The sequence below is a fragment of the Eschrichtius robustus genome, chromosome 2, assembly GCF_028021215.1.
Source record: "Eschrichtius robustus isolate mEscRob2 chromosome 2, mEscRob2.pri, whole genome shotgun sequence".
Lineage (NCBI taxonomy): Eukaryota > Metazoa > Chordata > Mammalia > Artiodactyla > Eschrichtiidae > Eschrichtius > Eschrichtius robustus.
The window spans coordinates 140,793,861-140,804,982 of record NC_090825.1 but is presented as its reverse complement, the minus strand read 5'-3'; positions in this window follow the sequence as shown (position 1 = coordinate 140,804,982).

The following is an 11,122-nucleotide window of genomic DNA, read 5'->3' as shown; positions in this document are numbered from 1 at the left end:
TTTGTCTTAAGTTGCAAGACTAGGAACAAATCACCAGAACTTATGAATGTGAGCTTTCTTTAGCAAGAGTTTTTTTTAAGAATAAAACCTTTTTCAAAAACACAGTTTTGACCCTAAACATAGTGATTTTTACACAGCCAGTACTGAAAATTTTGTTATACACAGCCTGTACTACAATATTAAAAAAAAAAAAATTCTTCTCCAGAACTATTATTTTAAAAGAGTCTTCTAGCCCACTTTTTCAATTAAGAATATTACTTCCATATTGAATGGACCTAATTTTGGTAAAACTCAATCACCAATTCACTCATTTTTCATTCAGACTTTTATATGCAAGTCACAGTCCTATTTTATTTGTTATTGCCAATCTTTCTTTCTTTCTCCAATTTAATACCTTGCTTATATTTGAGACTCCCCTTGGATTGAATCTCAAGAAACTACTAAAACTACTAATCACTTTTTCTAACTCATCATACATGCGCTAAGAAAAGGATTTACAATTTATACATGGAGACAAGTAGCTTAAAAAGTGCTATCCTTCACAGGAGTAGTGTCGTTTAAAAAAAATAAAAGAGTGGATTTTCAGACCTAAAGACAGATCCAAATATCTGTTGTGCTCATTCTTTGTGAGGGGTGACTGTAACAGCGTAGAGAGCATCACTTCATTGAATTATCAAAACCAGAAATAATTAAATGATTACACACACACACACACACACACACAACAGGACAAACACCTGAATTATTTCCCTAGTCAACTATGATCAAATGTAAATACGATTCAGTTGCAAACTATTAGGCAGAGAGCCAAGTCTGCTAATAAATATACATTCAGACTTTGGCATGCATACTTGAAATGTAGAGCCAAAGTAGTTTAGATGGTTTATTTTATATAAACAGTTATAGAACAGAATAAGTACTCTCAAGGGCATGCTATGAGCTGAACTGGGTTCTTCCAAACTCATACGTTGAAGCCTTAACCCCCAATGTGACTGTATTTTGGAGATAGGGCCTACAAAAGGTACTTATGAAATGAGGTTGCAAGCATAGGGTCCTAATCCAATATGCCTGGTGTCCTTAAAAGAAGAGAAAGAAACATCAGTGAAATGATCACATGAGGGCACAGTGAGAAAGGTGGCCATCTGCAAACCAAGGAGAGAGGCCTCAGGGAAAACCGGACCGGCTAACACCTTGATCTTGGACTTCCAGCACCCAGAACAATGTGAAAATAAATTTATGTTGCTTAAGCCACCTAGTCTGTAGTATTTTGTTATGGCAGACCTAGCAAACTAATACAGGGTGTCATCTCTTTTCTCATATCCCTTGGGCACCTTCTGTACCTTTCTCAGACTTTACACATAGATTAGCAGAAAGAACAGATATCCTCAGGGGCATGACAGAGAGAGAGGAAGTCTTTTATTAAACATAGAGTTTATAATAGTGTTCAAATTAGTAATTTAGGAATCAAAAGATGGAGAATGGAGAACAATTAGGAAAAATTATAATAATTATCTATTTGAGATAATGGTCTAAAATAATTCTCCAAAGCAGTTGTACTATAATTCTTAGCTTGAACCTAATGTTATGTTTGTTCCTTGGTTCTTCTGAACAAGAGATATGAAGGAGCAAGCTAAGACTAACCCCACCTAGGGAGAAGGCTAAGAGTAGGGGATGAAAGCACATGCAACAAGGTCCTCCTTTGTCAATCGATAGCAGAATATTATTGTAATGTAACCAACCTACAGCAAAGGCAAGAGTAACGTTCTTTTAACCTAATGAAGTCAGAGAAATAAGATGGTCTCCAGCAGGAATAGCTAGGATAACACTCCTTCATGGTAACTGATGGGTGCCAATATTCAATCTCACTATAGACTACTGAGAATCAGCTAGTATCTACACACGAATATTAACCCAACTATTAAAACACTCAGATCCTTCTCCTGTAATTTTCTCTCCGATAGAGGACATTTAGATGAAAGTAAAAGGAAGGACTCTACTACATTTCTGTCCTGGATACTAGCAATTTAAAAAGTGTAAGTAATTATAGATAAAGCAGATGGACAGGTACTGATTTACTTTGAGGAGCTTAGTCTTTTAGAATTATATTCCTTTCTAGATGCATTTCTGTGTTACATCTACTTCTAAGGCACCTGTTATTTGGGAAAGGCGAAAGACAATTTTCAAAAACCTTTAGAAGGGAGGATGAGAATAAGTCCTAGAAGAAAACTGAAAAAAGCATTGGATGACTGAAGGTCACAGTGAAGAAGGAAGGAAACATCAAAGGCAAACTGCCCACTGTGAATTTGCTTTGTTTGCTTGTAGTTTCAAATAAGACACTCTCAGGGTTGTAAGAATATAAAATGATTGTTGGTAATTGGGGGATACCCTGAACTGCTGTGCCACAAAGATGAGAGCAACAAGAGTGCTGTCAGAAAGCTAAACTGCACACAGCACCTCCTTGAAGTATTCTTACTAAACACTGAACCCAACCATGTTTCTAGAGCTAACATCCATTCACAAGAAATACAACGGAAAGAGAACACGGTAAATAACACCACAAGGAAGCAAAGAGAAAAAAGGAGAACATGGGATGAATGAAATATTGTTAACTTTGATAGATGGGCTAATGGCACTGGGACAATGAATTTTATAAAAATATACTCCTTTTTAGAGATGTATATTAAAATATATAAGGTTTAAATATCATGATATTTGGAATTTATTTTTAAATGTTTCAGTAAAAGTGAGGAAAGATAATACATGAAGCTAATGTGATAAATTCTTGATAATTCTGAGTCTAGGTAATGAGTACAGAGAAGTTGATCTAGGTTGTTTTTTTTTTTTTTTTAAACACTTTAATAAAAAAAGGTGCTAGCTAAGCTGAAAGAGCAATATACAATGAATCAGTGTGAAGTTTTACAAATTCACTAGAAGAAGGCTGAATAGTTTCCAGGCCAGCCAGAGTTCTCTATATGCTGATGGGTTGGATTATCAGATATAAAGAACATGGCACTCTTACGTAAGGTCAGAGAGTTAAAAGGAGTCACAGAGGCAAACACTGGTCATGCCCATCCAAGCATTATTAAGGGAAGTCTTCAACATTGGACTCTGAATATTTCTTGCCCCAGTGACAAGATGGTTTCTATGCTGAGATGCCTAAAGGACAGAGGCATCAAACGGGTTGATCACAGGCCATTACTTATTTGATCCGATAGGGTTTTTTAAAAAAATGTTTTAATTAGTCGCCAACATTTAAAAAATAGATTATTTCATATAAACATACTTTTATTTTAAAAACCTCTCCTGAAAAATCAGGATGACTTGGTTTTATTTTCTGGTGTGGTCATTCAATAAGACTAAGGAGCCACTGATCTTTCAGATATGGACATGCACTCTCCAATCTCCAGGAACGGCTAACAATTTATGATAGTATCACTTCCCGGCTCCTGCAGGCATTTAGCTTTGTAACACCTGATGTGTTGTGTTCCATACTCTTCCTACAAGACCATTCATTACACATGGGATGAAATAACTGTCTAGGCTTTCTGAATTAAATGCTATTTAACATTTAGTTCATCATGTTCCATGTTTTTGACTCCAAGCTCACAAAGCAATCTAGGGATTCTCACGGAGAGTTGTCTACAGGGCGTGTATGTGCAGTACATGGACAGCCCTAGATTTGAATCTCAGTTCTTTTATTCCCTGACCTCAAGCTCTTTACATCTAAGTTTACTAATCATTAATATGGGGTTAATAAATTTAGTTGGTCATAAAGTTGTTTTAAATATTAAATAAAGCATTTAGTCCAAAGATTGGCATACATTAAAAATAGTAGCTGTTGTTACTATTACTAGAAGTAGTAATGGTGCCGGTATTTCATGGGATTTGACTATTTTTTGGCCTATGACAGTGAGGTCTTAAGTCAAATCAGTAAATTGTTTTCAAGGTATGATTCAACTTCCCATGCTGTTTGACCACAGGAGGGGAAGAGACTGGTAAGGCAAAAATGACATGTGTCAGTTATCAACCTACTGCTGCTTAGCTTAGCTCCACATCTACTCTTCTTTGCACAAGTCTGTGCAACTGAAGCTGGATCCTGTAAACATTTCTCCTTTAGTAGCAGGCACAATGTTAGACTAATAGATAATACTGGAGAGGCACTGCAAAATGAGGGGGCTTCTCTTCCTTTCTTGCACCTAATGTGCTGCTTTCTTTCCAACAAGTGGAGTTGAGCAGGACATCCAGTGGTGTGCAGTCTCCAGTGAGTTTCTCCAGCATACTGTTGGGAAGTCTCCCAGTATGTTTCAATGGCAGCCCAGAGGTATGCTTCCCAGTAAACTTCAGTATCCTGGTGGGGGTCTTCATTGTTAGTGTTTTCAGCAGGCCAGAAGTATCCCAAGGACTGACTCTAGTGGTTTTTGTTTTTTTAAAATTTTTTTTCCTGCCAGTACCGGCCTACAGCACCTCAGCAACAATTTCTACCAGCTGAAGGGCCACAGCCACATATCTTGCAAGAAGGTTTGAATCTCAGTTTGGGGGAGGATGCGGACCTCCTCCAGCTTGGTTCCTTCCTCAGATGCTCTCCCTCAACATTTGAGGTAATAGCTGCTCCCTACATCTGCTATTCCTGCATTCTTAGGACTTTAGACCTCTTAGAAAATAGTTCCTTATTACTAGTTAACAATTTTTCTAGTAAATTTCCCCTTCATATTACTAGCATGGTTTTTGTTACCTTACTGGACCTAACTGATAGAGTACTTATTATATACAGGAGTGTCTTGATATATGTATCAAGAACAACCTATATCTATATCTGTACCTATATCTGTATTAATATCTATATCTATGTCTATTGTTTTGATCCACCTAGCATCCCTTGTTCAGTTATTCTGATAATGTTTATTTCACATCCTTGGGGAACTGCCTTTCCCCCAACATTTGTGGTCCTGGAGTAACTAAAAATCATAGTACTTCAGTCCCACCTTCTCCTCCCAGGTCCCAGCCTTCCTTTCATGTGGTTACAGTTTGGGGTTTTTTTTGTTTTGTTTTTTTTGTTGTTGTTGTTGTTTTGTCTAAGGGGAGAGAGACGTTTCTCTTTCCTCTTGGATTATCAAATCTAAAGATATGAAATGCCTTCCTCTAACCTCTCTGGAAGTAAAATAGGACTCAGACAGAGAGAACTAGGGGAAAGAAACAAAAACAAGAGCATGGTGAATTGTGAGAGAGGTTGGGAGAAAAAAGGAGAAGAGGAAGAGAGCCAGACTCTAGGCCAACAGCATTATTAAAGTTCACAAATTTCCTGAGTCAGGTCTGACCTTGGAACTTACATTTGCATGAACCAACTTTTTATCTTATTTTATTTTGTATGGTATTTGAGTTGTTGCAACTAAAGGAGTCTGAACAAATCCCATTATTAATTAATAAATTGAAATCATATTCTATCTCAATATCATCATGATTTCAGTATTCTTAAGACTATATTTCATGGCATATCACCCTATAGTATTGAAAAAAAAAATCTTGGTTTTTAACACAAAGAACTATATCCAAATGACCTTTTCATAGGCAAGCATTTATATTTCTGGGTGCTCTTTTGATTTATTTACATGTATTGTGCAATATGAGAACCTTCTTGAGGGCATCTCTGAAAAATAAGCATCTACTTCTTGCTAAAGTCCTTCCAGAAAAAGGGAACACTGGAGACCAAATAACTTTAGCTTTGAATACTATTTTTTAAATTAATGAAGTTGCTTTTCTCCAACTGTTGTATCACTTCCAACCATTGACTCTATTTCTATCCCTTGTGCTATATAGAAAAAGTATCATAAATAGCTTTTCAATTAAGAGTGTGATAAGATAAATAACTCACTGCATATCATCAAAATTTACTCAAAATTTAGCTACTTTACTACCCAGACTCACAAACTTTTTATATTTTTCCCAAAGCATTTTTAATTCAAAAATTAAATTCTACATCATTTTTGAGATATAATTAATAAAATGAACAGATATTAAGTGTAGAATTTGAATAATCTTTATAAATATATACATCCCTGTCCTATACCCAATAAAGATAGAGGACATTTCTATAGCCTCAGTTACCTAGTGCCTTTTACAGTCAATGCTTGTCGTACTCAGAGAAATACTATTCTGATTACTGTCAATGTAGATATTAGTTTTCCTACTCTTGAACATCATGTAACGGAATCATATTATTTAGGTTCTGAATTATTCCATTCAGCATAATGTTTTTGAGATCCATCCATGTTATTATGTGTATTTATAATTTATTGCTGAGCACTACTCCACTGTATGAATATATAACACTTTTCTTATCCAGTCTCCTACTTGGGGACATTTGCTATACTACAGTTGTTCACTATTAGGAATAAAGCTTCCTTGAACATTTTTGCATGGAAGTTTTTGTGCATATTTATTTTCCTTTTTCTTGGATAAATTCTCACAAGTAAAAATCACTGGTTCACAGGAGAGGTGTAAGTTTAACTACATAAGAAACCTGCAAACTGCTTTCTAAAGTGTTTTTCTTTTCTGTTACACATACACCAAAATTGTATGAGAATTCCAGCTGCTCCACATCCACAGATACATTTGGCATTAGTCTCCTCAGTTTTATCCGTTCTGTTATATATGTAGCAGTGTCTCATTGTAATTTTAATTTGCATTTCACCAATGACTAAGGCTGCTGAGAATCTTGTCGTATGCATTTTTTCTTGTACTAATTGTCTCTTCAAATCTTTTGTCCAGTTTAATTGGGTTGCTGCCTTTTACTATTGTTATGAACTTCACTGTATATTCTAAATACCTCTTTTGTCAGATACATTCATTGCCAATGCTCTTTATCAGTATATAAACTGCCTTTTCATTGTCTTATTGTTTTTGTAAGCAAAGTATTTAAATTTTGGTAAAAAAAAATTCATTTTTAGGCATCTTTTAATGGTTAGTACTTTTTGTGTTCAATCTAAGAAATCTTTTCCAGTCTCAAAAGTAGTTTTCAAAAGAAAAGACATTTTCTTTTATGTTTGGGTCTATAAAATATCTCAAATTAATTTTTGTTTATGGAGTAAAATAGGGGTTGAAGTTATTTATGTTTCATACATATATCTAGTTTCAGCATGATTTATTGAAAAGGCTGCATTTTCCACCATTAACTTGTTTAGGTACCTTTCTCAAAAAACAATTGAGCATTTTATTATTATAGGTTTGTTTCTGGACTGTGTATTCTGCTTCATTTCAGAAGCATGAGACACCCCATTGTGCTTCTCTAGAAGGGGCCCTGTGTGCCCTTACCTACTCCTTGTCTTACTTAGCCAATGAGATGGGGCAAAAACAGAAACTACAGGCAGTTTCAGGGACATAACCGCAGAGAGAAATCGTGTTTCACTCAGCAGTTAAAAAATTAGCATAAAGACTTACAGTGGTGAACAGAGACAGTGGTGTGACGTAGTGGAGATGGATGGTGTAGAAGCATGACTATGCGAAGATACTTTAAAGACTTTCTGTGCCTCCAAGAGAGCATTAAGATGTTCCCATGCCTCTCTAGGAGGTGCTTGGTGGCAGCTGAGAAAAAAACCTGTAGTCCAGCACAATCCCCAGGATCCCTAACTGGAGATTACAGTCACCACCGTGGACTGCTCATCAGATAGGGGTACAGAGAGTTTAGAGGAAACAGCTGAACAATGACCACCAAGTACCTCATACCTCTTCCCAATGTTGCCATGGCAATAGATATGCCTCCTAGACCTGAGACTCAACCAGGTAGAAATGGAGAAGGAGGGGTCTCATCATGGTTGAGAAGACTCTGAATTGACTGGATAATCCTAAATTCACAAAGATGATGCTATTTTCCTTTGGGTTGATTGGCATCTTGCTTATAATAAAGATTAACTTGAGATGTTTTTTGAAAACAAGAGCACGAAGGTTCTCTTTTCTTTTAATAAAATTTACAAATTGAGAAATTCATATTAGCCAAACTAAACCTCATTTTGTAAGCCTGGGATCTTTCATATAAAAATAGAAGTACAGTATATAAGAAAAAAATCAATGTGGAGTCAAAGGCTTTAATACAGTCTTAGTCTTATTACTTTTTAGCTATGCACCACTGGGAAAATACCTTTAAACTCCTTCTACTTTTTTCCTTTTAATATCAGAATTATTTATTGAACACCCGAAATATACCAAGCACCCTGATACGCTGTTTACATGTATAATCTCATTTAATTTTTACAGCAGTCCAGAGAGACAGGTACCAATTTCATGGAAGAGGAAGCAGCATTAGAGCTCTTTGAAAAGTGAAATGGTAGTCACGTTTCTGTCTCAGAAGTTTGTATGTGTATGAAATCAGACAATGCACGTGAACATGTTCCCACGTGTCAAAGAGCTAAACCCTTGCTACTGTTACTATTATTTATATTCTCAGAGTTCTTCAAATTGCTTTACATTTCTCGTTTCTGGATTCATATTTCTCTTCTCTACAATGCCCCTTAGCAGCAACTCTAATTAGCTTGCTATCCTTTATGCAAACTGCTTGCCTCACTTCTATATCCATATGTTTGAATACAGTTTTTCCTTGGCCTGGATTCTAGGGAACCTTAATCCCATGTGAATTCATGTGGCTTCCTGTTTTAAAAGGCAGCTAAAATCTAGCCATATCTAGAAGCTCTTCTGTGAAGACCTCTACTCAGCTTCCTGTTCTCTCTTGGCTCAAGTGCATTTAGGGTACACTTCTTACTCGATATTTGGGTGTTTCAGTTTTAAGTGAATGCTCTCTTTCTTCCTAGTTATATTTTATAGACTCTTTTAGATCATGATTTGGGTCTTCTACTACACTTTAGACCCATTACTCTATCTTGTCAAGATATACACTATGAATTGGCTCCATCCCAATACAGAAGTGACAGAAGTCTACTGATAGTTGAGATAGATGGTAGACTCTATTTTAGCAAAGGATCAAGGAAAGCACAGAAGGAGATTTTCATTTTGCTCTTATTCACTTAATATTGCACTTTTCTTTTTGCAATACTCTGTCATGCAGGTTCCACTACTGGGGTATAAAGTTAGAATATGTTCACATGTGGCAGGTATATAAGAAAAGATAAAGCCAAATAAATATTGTTTCTGCTTCTGAAAACACAATGGGTGGCAATTTCTTTATTAGAAGACATCAATGTCGTTTCACAAAACTGAACTTATTCGGGTGACAGTATTAGAAGTATTTTCTTCCTTCATGTGCTTTTAAAAACAAGATTATACTTTATGCCTGCATTTCTCTAATCATCAAAATAGAAGAGAGATGTTTTAAACATAGTCCAAATACCCTATTTTATCTTTGGACTTCAACTCTAAATATCAGTAGTGTTCCAATAACATAAGTTTATGCTCGTATACATATGTGTATGGACATTTTCCCTTCCATTTCTGAAACACCTGTTGCTATAGTTTCTAAGCATTCAGTCATGATAATTACTTTTTAATTAGCCTAATGTAATGCTCTGTTAACTTTAAAAGGATTCACGTAATACTGAAGACTAAAATTGTATTTTAAATTAACTATAAACTCCTTGAAGTTAGAGACTATCTCTTAAATTTCTTCATAGCACAAATTTACAGTGCAGTGTTAAGATTTATTGATTGGAAACTCTTTTGAATTTTAGTAAGGTGTCAGTCATAATACTAGCTAATAAGTAAAGCAAGCATATATGCATTGTTTACTCTTTTTAACCTATGAAAAATATGAGAGTATTCTAGTAGTATTCATTTACTGTTATTTAATTTCAAATTTTTCTGAGTATGACTGACTTGTGGAGTCTATTTTTGCTCTTGTCTTTTTGTACTACTTAAGCAATCAGACATGACAGAATGTGCAATTATTCTGAGGGGTTGGGGTGTGCCCCTTCTTGCATAGATTTTGTTTTACTCATGCTTTCAATCATGATAGACATGCAATTATTACACAACCGTGTCTTGAAACCATCAAAATAGTCAGTTATTTATAAAAACAAGAAAGAACTTATACATACGCATTTCCAAATTAAACTGATGAGACATTTTTATTCCAACTTAACATTTGTATTTCTAAGTAATTATGAATCCTGCTCTTTGTAGAATAGATTTCTTAGATTATTCTACAGATAAGTATGTTCATTATTATTAAGCTCACATTTCCCAAATATTAAAAAGATGTTGTGGTTTATATGTTACTTATTGACTATTCAGAATGAATCTCCCTAACTCTAAGTTAGCTATATTCGTTTTTAAAAAATAATTAATGGGATGAATATGGAAAACAAACCCAGTGATTTCAAACCTCAAAATATTTAAAAAGCATGAATATTATTTGCTGTGTATTTGGCCCCAAAATATCTGAATGTGAGGAATTTAACTGAACTTTTTACTGAGTGAACACAAATTTAGGCTGAGTCTATCTGAAACATGCTAGACTATGAAATAGTAAATATCTTGTTCATTTGTACCTAATGATATGATAAAATGGTGAGCTCCTTCCATGGCTTTACAGCTAGTACACTAAACGCTTTAATCCCATAGCTGGCTTCACTGTTCCCTTTTCATCCATATTATAATAAAATTGAAACAAAATTGATGTCTCCACACTTCTACGGACAGCTAACATATTCATTTTAAACTCTTCAACATTTTAATTCCTCTTGAGATTACTATTCAATATCTGTACCAACTATATCCAAGGACATATTAGAATACCATTTAAATATACAAATAGTAAACACATTGAGAATAACACCTATTTTCTAATTCTGTTTAAATTTTAGTCCAGACTTTAATTAGTCTTTAATTTAGTCCAGACTTTAGTTAGTCCAGTAGGCAATTCTTGATATCATGTGTATTAAAATAATTCTGCTATATAGAAAAAGCAAAAATAAACAAATGGGACTTAATCAAACTTATAAACTTTTGCACAGCAAAGGAAACCATAAACAAAATGAAAAGACAACCTATAGAGCTGGAGAAGATATTTGCAAATAATGCGACCGACAAGGGTTTAATTTCCAAAATATACAAACAGGACATACAACTCAATAACAAAAAAACAAACAACACAATCGAAAAATCGGCAGAAGACCTAAAT